This window comes from Podarcis cretensis, assembly GCF_951804945.1.
Source record: "Podarcis cretensis genome assembly, chromosome: 10".
NCBI classification, from domain to species: domain Eukaryota; kingdom Metazoa; phylum Chordata; class Lepidosauria; order Squamata; family Lacertidae; genus Podarcis; species Podarcis cretensis.
Window position 1 is genome coordinate 20,938,557 of NC_137179.1, and position 11,552 is coordinate 20,950,108.

Consider the following 11,552-nt stretch of genomic DNA (forward strand, 5'->3'; position numbering starts at 1 on the left):
GTGGGGCTTACTCCCAAGGTAGTTTCCAGACTGCAGCCTTATTGCCTAGGAAAAAACCCCAAAACATTCTGCCTTTTTTGGACACACTGAAGACATCTTGCACAACTAGAAATATCAAAAGGAATAGAAATGGCAAACAACAATTAAAGCAGTAATCCAACTACAGAGCAATAGCTAAAATAACCAATTGAATCAGCAGGAATACCAACAAATTTTCTGAAAAAGTAAAATGGAATCTTATGCATGCTTACTTGGGAGGAAGACAAATTTCAAAATTGATTTAATTTTGAGAATCTAGTTAATGAAAAAACAGTGGTACTGTGATAGGAATTTTATGGTCTTAGATATATGGTAATGTTCATAAGTGTACCAACCAAGCACATACATAGATAAGCACAGGAAGGCCAACCTGGAACCATTTTGATTCCTAAACTGACCAAATCTTTTCTCTGCAAGGTCAAAATGGAAAAGCCTCCCCATTGTCTTTTCCTTCACAAATCCTGTCTGTGTTTGAATAGGGTGTGAGCCTGTGACCTGGCCCAGGAACTAAGTATTTATCACTACAAAAGACTAGCCAGGCTACCCAGGAAATCCAATCAAGTAACCTGCCAGACAGGAAATAAACAACGATAGGAGAAAAACAACATTCAAATGTTCAGTTTTAGACTGCCTTTTTTGTGATGTAGGTGTGATGTATCTGAGGGGTGGTCTTGCTCTACAGGGTGGCAATTTCAAAAGTCTTTATAAGGCCTTGCACACCATTTTTCTGGGTCCCTCTCTCCTGCAGGTGAGGGGAGCACCCTGTTGCAACAGATCAATAAAGATCAAGCTTACTAGCTGCTTTGCTTCTCAATATTCTCTGGTTGGCCTCTGTTATTCTCTCCTACCAATAGGGAACCTATGTAAGGACTCTGTATGGGCTCTTGGATACCCCATAAGGGAAAAGGGCAATTTTTCTTTACAACAGTACAGAGGGCAGCCAATAATACGTAGGGTGAGGCATTCCACATTCCTTTGTGACATGAGCCATAGTTGGGCATTTTTGGTTCATGTATTAAACAAAATGGAAGCAGGAGCATTTTACCAGTTCCTGGAAACATGCATAGCTCAGAGAATCTCAATAGGAAAGATGAATAAACGCAAACATTCGTTATAAGAGGTGTAACTACTGGAGTAGTGGGACACAAACATCATACTGCTACTTATTTCACAGCAGGAATGATCTCCTATGGTCAGAAAGAAAGCCACCATTTAAGCTAAACAGGTGAGGGGACAAGGCAATGGTATATATTCTTCCCCACAAAAACTCTGCAAAACAAAAACAGGGTTTTCTTTGATCAAAGAATCTGTGGCTCTGACCTCTGTGCAACCATGATACCCTGCTGTAGCTCACAGAAATCTGAAAAGAAACTGATAACTATTTTAAAATGTTACGGAATCTCAGCTTTCCACTGGGTGGCAGAATTGCACTTAACCTGTACGTAGTAACACCAGCATTCTATGTGATCCCTGGTAATCAGTGTGCTAAATGCTGCATTTTGAGTCAACCTGGAATTTTGGTGTGCCAAACAAGTTTTCATTGTATAATCTCCTGTATGTGCAGATGCCACTCTGTAACCTTTGGGCCATTCAACATATTTTGCTCAAATGTTTTAGTAACCGAGAAAGCTGAAAATGCTCACACAGCAAGTGTTACATGTGCTTTATTTACTTATTTGACAGTAAGTTCTATACGTCTGGATAGGATTGCCTAAACCAGAACATTTTAGGCACATGCCAAAAAGCATACAGCTAAGGCACTTGCCTGATGTCAATAGGCAGGGAGTCTAAAGTGTAGGGGCTGTCACACATTTACATCCCACTTTTCCTCCAAGGAGCTCAAGGTGGCATAGTTTATCTTTGCAGCAACCCTGTGAGGTGGATTAGGCTGAGAAACAGGTACTGGCCCAAGGTCACCCAGCAAGTTTTTTTCCTGGGATTTGCAGCTCACTGAAACCCAGTACTGTAATTAGAGTTGCCAGCATTTTGCCAATCCTTTTGGTGGTGTTGGGCTAGACTCATTCGAATAAATGAACTCAGAATGGATCCCTTAGATACCACACTTAGTTTAACAGATGTGCTAGCTAGAACTGGCAAGTCCTCTGAGAAAAGTTTCCATGTTTCAGTTGTTGTACTCTCCATCTTTTAAATGCACGCATCACAGTCCTGCAGATCTCTGTCTGAGCTGAGCTCCTAGCAGATCTCACAAGATAAGGAGAGGCCTGGTTAGCATTTTTGTGTTTCAATTTCTGCAGACGCATTCCAGGAAGATAACACAATAGCTGGCAGTCAATTCTGCAAGTCAGCACTCATGAATAACGGTGGGAATAGAATTGCCTTACATTAACCAGAAGAATTACATTTCCAGGGAATGGTTGTCTTGTCCTTCCTCGTTTACTCCACACAACTCTTGTCTGCCTCCACAAATTTATTTCTTCTGCTTTCTAGATGCACCACCTCCCTTGCTTCCGATGCTCATTTCAAGGGGGCTAGTACATTTGGATGCGAGCCAATAAATTGAACCTAAATCGTAAAAGGATGTTCTGTGTTTTCAAGTATGGGAGGTGCAGAGCCTGCCTATTCTGAATGGGGATGCATTCCTCTGGAATGAACAAGTCCACATCTTGTGGGATGCTCCTGTATCCAACACTGTCAGTGGAGGTTCAGGTGGTTTTAGGGGCTGGGAGTGCTGATTTCTAGCTACAGCTGCTTTTCCAGCTGTGGTCCCTCCTGGGCAGAGATGACTTGGCCACTGAACTCCACACAGCCCCCAGAACTGACTATTGCAATGCACTCCTCACGGGGCTGCCATTCCAGACTTAATTTGGTAGAGTCAACTGGTCCAAAACACAGGTTACTGGCCAGGGTTCCATTTAGAGCTCACATAATCCTGATTTTAAAACAGCCAGTTTGCTCCCATACCAAATCCAAAGTGCTCACATTGGTGTTTAAAACCTTAAAGCCTTAGATCCCAAATACCCAAAAAGCTGCTTCCATCCCTATCGCTTCTCAAGACTGGCAGAGGGGGCTCTCTTGGTAGTTCTGACATCTGGGCAACGGCAGTCTGGGAGGGTGAAATATACGGTACTCGGAGTCGAGAGTTGATTTCATGCTCTTTATCCAGCTCATAGTGGTGAGGAGGAATGAAAGTTCCCCCAAAGTATCTGCTTTATATATATTATTTACACAATGGGCTGCACGTGATTGGCTAATTCCGGAATTCTCCTGTAGGCCAATCAGGTTGTGGATTCACTTCCATCTGGAGCTGGATTGGGTGGCTCCTGCAGACCAATTATACTGCTGCATTGTTCTAGGACCAATCAGCCTGCTGCATTTTGGATCCTATTCAACTCAGTAAATAACAGAGGGTTTCCCCCTCTGTGACAGCCCTAAATTGAGGAACTGCCTTCCCACAGATGTCTAACATTTTTCTCATATAGCTTTTGCTGTATGCTGAACACATATGCCCTGGCCTTTGACTGTTAAGGTACTTTGTTTTGTTTTTCCCAACTCCTTTACTGACTTTATACTTTTCTGTTCCAGCTGCAACGGTGTTGTTTCTTCTTCTTCTTCTTCTTCTTCTTCTTCTTCTTCTTCTTCTTCTTCTTCTTCTTCTTCTTCTTCTTCTTCTTTTAAAATAGAACTGTTTTCTCTGGTTGTTGCTTTTTAAAAATGTATATTACGTTGCTGTAAACCTACCCTGGGACCTTATGGAGAAGGGCAGATAAGAAATCACATAAAGATAACAAATGACTTCTTCCCACCCCACCCTGAACTGCTGCTATCATACCTCCTGATCTGTCCTCACTATTAACATTACCTGAATCTTAACTCCAGAACCAAGAGACTCCCTTCTGAATCAGCATGAAGGCCCAGAGCTGGAACTTCTACAGATCCGAGGGAGTGTGCTAAGAGAATTATTTGGAAATTGAACAGAAGGAGAGGCTTACTGAAATGTTGTTTCACATCTGCTACTGAGGCATGTTCAGGGTCCTTGTATTGTATTGAAAATTTAGATCCAGAGACCTAAGTTTCTATGGGACCACAGAAACCCTTATGTCTCAGCTCAGTCACTGAAATAATCTGCAGGAGCATCACTGGTCATGCGCCGAGTTGGTGAGACTCATTTGACAGCAACAAGAAATGGCACTTCTATTGTGGAACACTCTGCCAATAAATCTGGAACAGGCACCTTCTGAGCCAACTTTTAAACAACTGCTAAAAACCTTTCTATTCCACCAGGCTTAGACAGGCAATTAATAATACATATTTCTGTAACAGGTGATTTCTTATTTTAGCCTTTTAATATAAGAAGAGAAGAAGAGTTTGGATTTGATATCCCGCCTTTCATTCCCTTTAAGGAGTCTCAAAGCGGCTAACAGTCTCCTTTCCCTTCCCAATAGCATTTATTGTATACATAAAATTGTTGTAAACCACTCTTGATTTTTTAAAAAATGAATAGTGCGCTCTCTCTCTCTCTCTCTCTCTCTCTCACACACACAGAGAGAGAGAGAGAGAGAGAGAGAGAGAGAGAGAGAGAGAGAGAGAATGAAGGCAGGACAGAGGAGAGATTTATTTGAGAGTTTGGGGCTTATTTTGGTTGTTATAGATCCAGTGCCGGATTCGCGTATAAGCTAAACAAGCTATAGCTTAGGGCCCCACTCTCTTTGGGCCCCCAAAAAAATTTAAAGGGGAAAAAAACCTGGATGTACATTTCCAAAATATAAGATAAAAACAAATAAAATAAAACCTACATACAGCAACAGTGTTTTGTGTTGTGTAGGCTCCTATTTGTTATGTGCAAATGGCTTTAGATACCTAGTAAAGGTAAAGGTAAAGGGACCCCTGACCATTAGGTCCAGTCGTGGCCGACTCTGGGGTTGCGGCGCTCATCTTGCTTTACTGGCTGAGGGAGCTGGTGTAAAGCTTCCAGGTCATGTGGCCAGCATGACTAAGCCACTTCTGGCGAACTAGAGCAGCACACGGAAACACTGTTTACCTTCCCGCCGGAGCAGTACCTATTTATCTACTTGCACTTGACGTGCTTTCGAACTGCTAGGTTGGCAGGATTAGATACCTATTAGGTTCATAAATTACCATATAGCATATATTCAACACAAAAAAACAGTTGACAATTTGTTATTGACAAAAGACAGCTGGACATATAAAGGGCTCCATTACCTTCAGTAGCTTAGGGCCTCATCAAACCTAAATCCAGGCCTGACTGGATCTAAACCATCTCTTGCCTGGTGTATCTGCACACTATAAACTGGTAAAGCTCCTGCTTCATAAAGTAAACTAAAAACCAAACTGAGGCCTGTGTTGTGTATTTGGAAGATTTGCTTGGGGTTGGGTCTGTGAATCTAGATGCGACTGTGTAAACAACTGCCAGTGTTTAGAAATCTTAGCTCAAGTCAGCTAGCTTAGTCAGAAGCTCATATTGCTGAACAAACCCATCCTGAGAGCTCTCTAAACAGGAAGCTCCATGAAAGGTAGCATTTCTGGCTATTTAGGATTAGTCAGACCCTGCACATCCAAGGTTATTTAGAAAGGAAAGAATATCCCAGCAGGGGCCCGATAGGTAAGGTTCAGTTTAGTTAGAGGCCCAAGCTAGGTGTGATGGAGGCAGTCATATTGTTTCTCCCTCCTAACTTCGTATTCATATCTAAAACATATGGTTAATGTAAATAGATAGTGTTGCTGGTCCCGTACTATGGAATGCTTTCCCAGCAGAGATTAGGTAGGCATCCTTACTTTAGACATCTTGGCATCTCTTGAAGACCTTTTTACACAGGCAGGCTTATGCAACTGTTTATACACATTTTTATTACATTTATAATAAATCCCCTCCACATTTCCTCCAAGGAGCCCAAGGTGGCATGCACTGTATTATTTCCTTCCCTTCCCTGTTATCTCCTGACAACAACCCTGTGAGGTACGTTAGGCTCAACAACTGTGACTGGCCCAATGTCACAGCCGATTGGAGACTTGAATAGGGTCTCCCTGTTCTAGTCCAACACTCTAACCAAAACTCCACACTAGTTTTAATGATTGCTTTTTAAACTCTGCCGTCATATTTTCAAATTTTGTGCTTCAGTTCAGAGGTGCAGGGCTCCTGCTTCTTGTCGGAAGTAAAGATGGTATATATGAGGAAACCTTGAGCCTGATCTTGAGAAGTTGCCCCTACTAGCCTGACAGAACGTGTTACAGGACAAAAATGACATGGCAAACTTGTTTTGCATTGTGTGTTATATCTAGATCATATAAAAGTCTGGGTTCCAAATAATTCCATTTCTGCAGTTGCAGACCCCCTCACTTCTCAGAAATTCTAAAAGGCTGCTCAGCAGACTCCTGTCACTGAGATGTTTGAGTAATCCCCTTTTCTGAGCAATAGGCTTATGCACAATCACAATCCTTTGCTAAATTACTATGAATAAAGCAAGATCTTGAAGATGGAAGTATTTAGGAATGATGGGATATAAAAAACAATCTAGCACACTAGTGCATCTTCTTGCATAAACAGGATTTTTCAGAGTCACCAGAAGGTGTCTCACAGCACAAAGAGAGCACTTTTTAAAATATTCACCTGTATCAAAATTTGCAAAATGATACATGATGCATGGTATAACTTTGGGCACTACGTCTTAAGAATTTTCTAAACTTGAGGTTCTCCACTCATGTTTTAAGGTTTAATTCCAAAGGGAAATACTGTAAGGTCTTAATTTTACCTGAGAGAAATGATGTAGCACATACTCTGTACTCTACTTTTCCCACAAGGAGGGCCACTAGACCTTTTCCACCCATCGCTTCCATTTTCTGCTGTTCATTCCAACGAGTAAATAATGGCAGCGGTGAATTCTGTGTAAACAGTTCAGTGAAACCTAATGCAAAACAGCTGAGCCCAGTTTAAACACAGCCCGCACATGGGTGCAGCTTTCCTTGTGTGAAATCCAGCCAGCCATCACAATGAAACCCCTCATGCAAAGGTTTACACCCAGCAGGAACCAGCTATTGTTCATCAAACACAGCTAAATTGTTCTTTGCAATTGTCCCTCCCAGTGCAGATCTGCTGACCCATTGTACATGAAGGCACAGCACCTCCTAAGACAAAGCCAGCACTAATCTCTGAGCAAACACCCCCCACCACAACATATCTTCTGCTCTCTTCTCTCTAGCTAGGGTGAAGGTTGATGTAAGAACTTTGAATGTACCTTTACTGCCCTAAGAAATATGTATTTCTGTGCTGGAGTCCTGTACATTCTTGTGACGTGACAGATATACCTCCCTCGAGAGGAAGAGAATGTGTGGGCAGTATATTAGGGGAAATTGCTTGCAAAAAAAATGTGCATATTGAAATACATTTGCACTAAGATGCTGGTAAATTTTCACAAGCATTTTGAAAAGTTCATAAAGTGATGTAGAAAGGTGGAAACATGAAACTGAGCAAAACTCAAACTGGAAGATTTGCCAGTCGCCCTCTGCGTATGACATATGATAACATCTAAAAGGGGCAAAGGTTCTGCAACTACTATGCAGTAGTTGCTGTGACATTTTGAGTTTTCTTTCTTTCTTAATAAAATTGTACACCGCTTGATTGTAAAACAACAATAACCCTCAAAGTAGTTTACAACGTCTGGTTCACACATATTGCTAAGCCAAACTAATACTTAATCACAGCCACTTCACTCTTCCTCTGGGATCTAAACTGTGCTAATTCCAGACTTTTGCTCATAGTTCATCTCCCTCCATACATTTTAGCTTACCAGTCACAGAATTGTAGAGTTAGAAAGGACCCTGAATTTTTTTATAAAAAAGGTCTTATATATAAAAGATAAATGTTCATAACTGCATATATAAACCACATATCTGAAACCCCACAGAAAAAGTCCTGAAACCATTTTGTCCCTTCCAAATTGACCTCAAATATTTCTCTGCGAGGTCGAAGGAAAATGGGGCGTAAGAACTCTATATGGGCTCTTGAAGCCCATAAGGGAAAAAGGGCAGATTTTGTTTACAACAACCCCAAGAGTAATCTAGTACAACCCCCTACAATGCACTCATGGTTTGTTAGGAGAAAGCAAGCAACGAGTTTGGCTTCAAGCAATGCACTGCCAAGGTAAACCATGACTGAGCTCCCATAGTGTGGCAGGAGTGAGAGAGGGGTGAAATATAGTTGGTCATGATTTTCTCCCTGTGCCACATTGTGTTTGCTTACTCATGGTATGCCATCATTTGACTTCATGCTACGTGCAAACTGGGCTGCTAATTGCTGAACCCCGAGGGCAGGCAGCTTTTGGAAGAAATTCTGGTCATAGTTTGAAGACACCAGAATACTAAACGTGCAGGAAGAATGTTGTCAGGCCTTGTATTTTTCCCCCCAGATAGCTTCTAGCTTGCTTTCTCCCCCACCTTTTTTTTAACATCAGAGGGAGTGACCAGCATTTGTCAAAATAAATTACATGATTTCCATGATTTATCCTTTCTCCCCAGAAAACCTGTTTAGCAACAGTGGTGGTGGAGCTAGAGAATGGGGCAAGAGAGGCTTCTGCTTAAGAGCAAATTGTACTTACTAGATGTGCTTGTGTTTGGCATACTGTATCTCAACTTATAAAATTCACTCCCACCCTGGGAGAATATCACCTCTCGCCATTGCAATCCCACTTCATATAAAATGTGCTGTAGCTCAATGGCAGACCATCTGCTTTGCATGCAGGTCCCAGGTCCAAGCCCTGACATCTCTAGGTAGGACCAGAAGAGACTCCAGTCTGAAACCCTCAAGAGCTGCCAGTAGGTGAAGCAAGATGGGCAAACGCTCTCTGTATAAGGCAGCTTCCTGTGTTCCTAACTCTGCTTCTAAAGGGCTCTGAGCAGGGATGTTAGTTAAGGGGTGGACTGCATTTCCTCCTGGGCAGCTCTCCAGGGACTGCATGCCAGTGATGGGCAGGGATGGAGCCAAAAGTCGGCAAGGCAACCCTTGTGCCTCTTGCCTGTGTGCAGTTGGCTGTTTTCCAGACAAGTAAAGTCATAGATTTGTGCCCACACACCTCCACCCTTCATTCAAGCAAGCAGAAGGCATTGCTACAGTGCAAGGACTCGAACGTGCAGGGCAGGGCTGGTGAGGGTTGTGGCCTGGAGAGAGGTGGGGTGACCTGGGGAGGAGGGCACAAAGAGAGGTCTGGAGGACCACACTGGACCCTGAAGCTCAGTCCCCACTCCTGGTGCTTACTGTCTGGGGGTGACTGGAACTCCCGTTTGCAGTCCAGTAGAAGGGAGAGTTGTATGCAAGAATGCTCTCCTCGAGATGGCCCAAAGCAAGTTCTGCCTGGGAGCTGTGAAGTCTAGAGCACAACTTCCAAGTGAAGAAAAAGCAATCAAGCTCAGGCTGGGTACACATCATACATTTAAAGCACCCTCTCAAGAATCCTGGGAACTGTAGATTGCTAAGGGTGCTCAGAACTGTACCTCTGTTATGGGGTAAACTGCAAGTCCCAGGATTCGGGGGGGGGGGGGCTTTGCTTTAAACATATGGCATGTACACAGCCACTTGTATTGCTTTCTGGAGCATCATACAGATGCATTTGAGTCCTTTTTGATACTGTCATGTGTCATTTTTTTTTTGGCATGCTTGCTGGTGCTCATTCAAAACTACTACTTCAGAAATATAGCATATGGTTCATTCATGCTTCTACTTACCTGTTGCTTTCACCCAGGAAAACCTGCTGTTTACCGCTGAATTGGAACAAATGTCAATTGTGTTTTGTCCAGATTGACATTTGCTCCAATTCAGCACAAAAGAGCAGGTTTTCTGGGGGGAAGCAGTGGGGCAAAGGCAAAACTACTTGGACCCATGTCTGGAAAGCATGGGAAATGCAGAAAATCACTTGGACCCATGCTTTCTAGTCATGGGACAAGTGGAAATGTGGATGAGCCCTATGGTTGTGTGTTGCATGTCAATTGCATTATAATCAGGTCAGCCTGGTAAGTGATGCTCCCCCCCCCCATAGACCTTTTGAGATGTTCAAACTGTGTCCAGTTAACAAACATGCAGGGTAGAGCCTGCTGATCTTTGACCCCCAGCATGTGCTCATTGAATGCCATTTTGACTTCTGGAACATGGCTTAAGAACATAGGATATTGCCTTATTATACCAAGTCAGACTATTTGTCCACTGTCCAATATTGTCTACCCTGGCACTTCGTTTCAAGAGTCGCGGGCAGAAAGAGGTCTTGTTCGTCACCTGCTGCCTGATCCTTTTAACCTTTCCCATTGACCATGCTGTCTGGGTCTGATGGGAGTTGTAGTTCAGGGACTGAAACAGGGACATTCTGCATGCACAAACACAAAGGAGGCATGAATGAGGCTCACTGTGTGCGAATGATAGGCAGGTCCAGATTCCTCAAAGAAGCCCCATCACAAAACAGGGAAGTTCAAGGGCCCAGGTTTTGCGGTCAAATGTTGAACCTACAGCTATGGCTGGCTAGATTTAAAACTGGGATGTTGCTTCTTGTTGGCCAAGCTAGTTTTGTTGTTAATGCTTAGGCTCAGTGCTGGAAGAAGGCAGTATCATAGTTGAATACATTTAAATGGAGGAAGGGAAGAGCAGTCTTGCCACAAATGGATATGAGTGCCTGCATATAATTCAGTACTTATTGTATTGTTAGACTGAACTTCCTCTGCCTTTGCCCCCTACTTTCCTACTTTCTTGCATTCTGTCTTTTTAGCTTGTGAACCCAAAGGCAGAGTGCATCTTTTAAATTTCAGAGAGTTGTTATGTGAAGGACTATTTTTCTGAAAAGCGGGGCCAAAATATAAGAAATAAAGCAGAGGCTGTTCACCTGGGGCTCTCCAAATGTTGCTGGACTGCAGCTGCCATCATCCATGGCCACTGGCCACGTTGGCTGAAGCTGTTGGGAGTTATAGTTCAGTTTGGATGGCTACAGGTGAACCACCCATTTTAAAGAGCAGCTACTGCTTGGGAATATGCAGCACTTCAGGTTAAAGCTGTCTCAGACTTCGGTCCAAAAGCAATCTGTCAATCTGAAAGCAGAGCCGTTGGAAACAGATTATGACTGGGCGTGGGAAAGTTAAGAACTGTATCGTACGTAGTACAAGGGCAGGCAAAGCCCGTTGTTTATCTCTGGGGTTCATGCTGAAGCATAATAATAATGTAAGCAACACTGGCATTAGGGCTTCCTGCCAACAACTGAATGAGCTGTTCTCTCCTTTGTGCAGGATTAGCCCATGTGCTGCCTTCTAGTTGTTCCTGGACTCCAGTTCCCATCAGCCTCAGCCATCATGACCAACGTTCAGGGATTATGAGAGCTGTAGTCCAACATCAGAAGGCTATCACACGGTCCAGCCCTGTCTTGGGGCTATACTAAAGCTAGACTCAAAGCAGCACCAGTGAAAAGCAATACAGTGGTACCTCGGGTTACATACGCTTCAGGTTACAGACTCCGCTAACCCAGAAATAGTACCTCGGGTTAAGAACTTTGCTTCAGGATGAGAACAGA